The sequence below is a fragment of the Haliotis rubra genome, unplaced genomic scaffold (assembly GCF_003918875.1).
Source record: "Haliotis rubra isolate DU_JTF1 unplaced genomic scaffold, ASM391887v1 Scf322, whole genome shotgun sequence".
NCBI classification, from domain to species: domain Eukaryota; kingdom Metazoa; phylum Mollusca; class Gastropoda; order Lepetellida; family Haliotidae; genus Haliotis; species Haliotis rubra.
This window is the reverse complement of record NW_025766994.1, coordinates 1,117,001-1,117,439: the sequence shown is the minus strand read 5'-3', so window position 1 is coordinate 1,117,439 and position 439 is coordinate 1,117,001.

Sequence of the window (439 nt, the reverse complement as noted above, 5' to 3'; positions counted from 1 at the left end):
TCTCGGCATGTGACCTACATATTGCACAGCGGTTATCTGCTACAGTGATTAAATGGCCAAAGTCTATGCTTCTATCACCATGAAGCAATCACGTAACACTTTGAGTGAGGATTTTTCACGTCATCTCATTTTCTCGCACTTTTTGCTCTCTCTTCCTTTGTACTTGTATAGAGCATTATGTATGTGACCAGAGTGAGTGAGTTAAAATTCAAAGTCACTTTGGCAATATTTCAGCCATATCGTGACTAAAATAACATATAGATTAACAATAATTAATGATAGAGTATAAAATCCTGTCAACGAAGGACAGTAAAACAACTAGAATATCCTGTGACCAGAGTGTTTCCAGAATCCCAATTAAGGCATCAGATGCGGGTTCCCACATCTCCTATGTTTGTTATTGGTATTTATCAGGGGCGGTGGAGTAGCCTAATGGTTA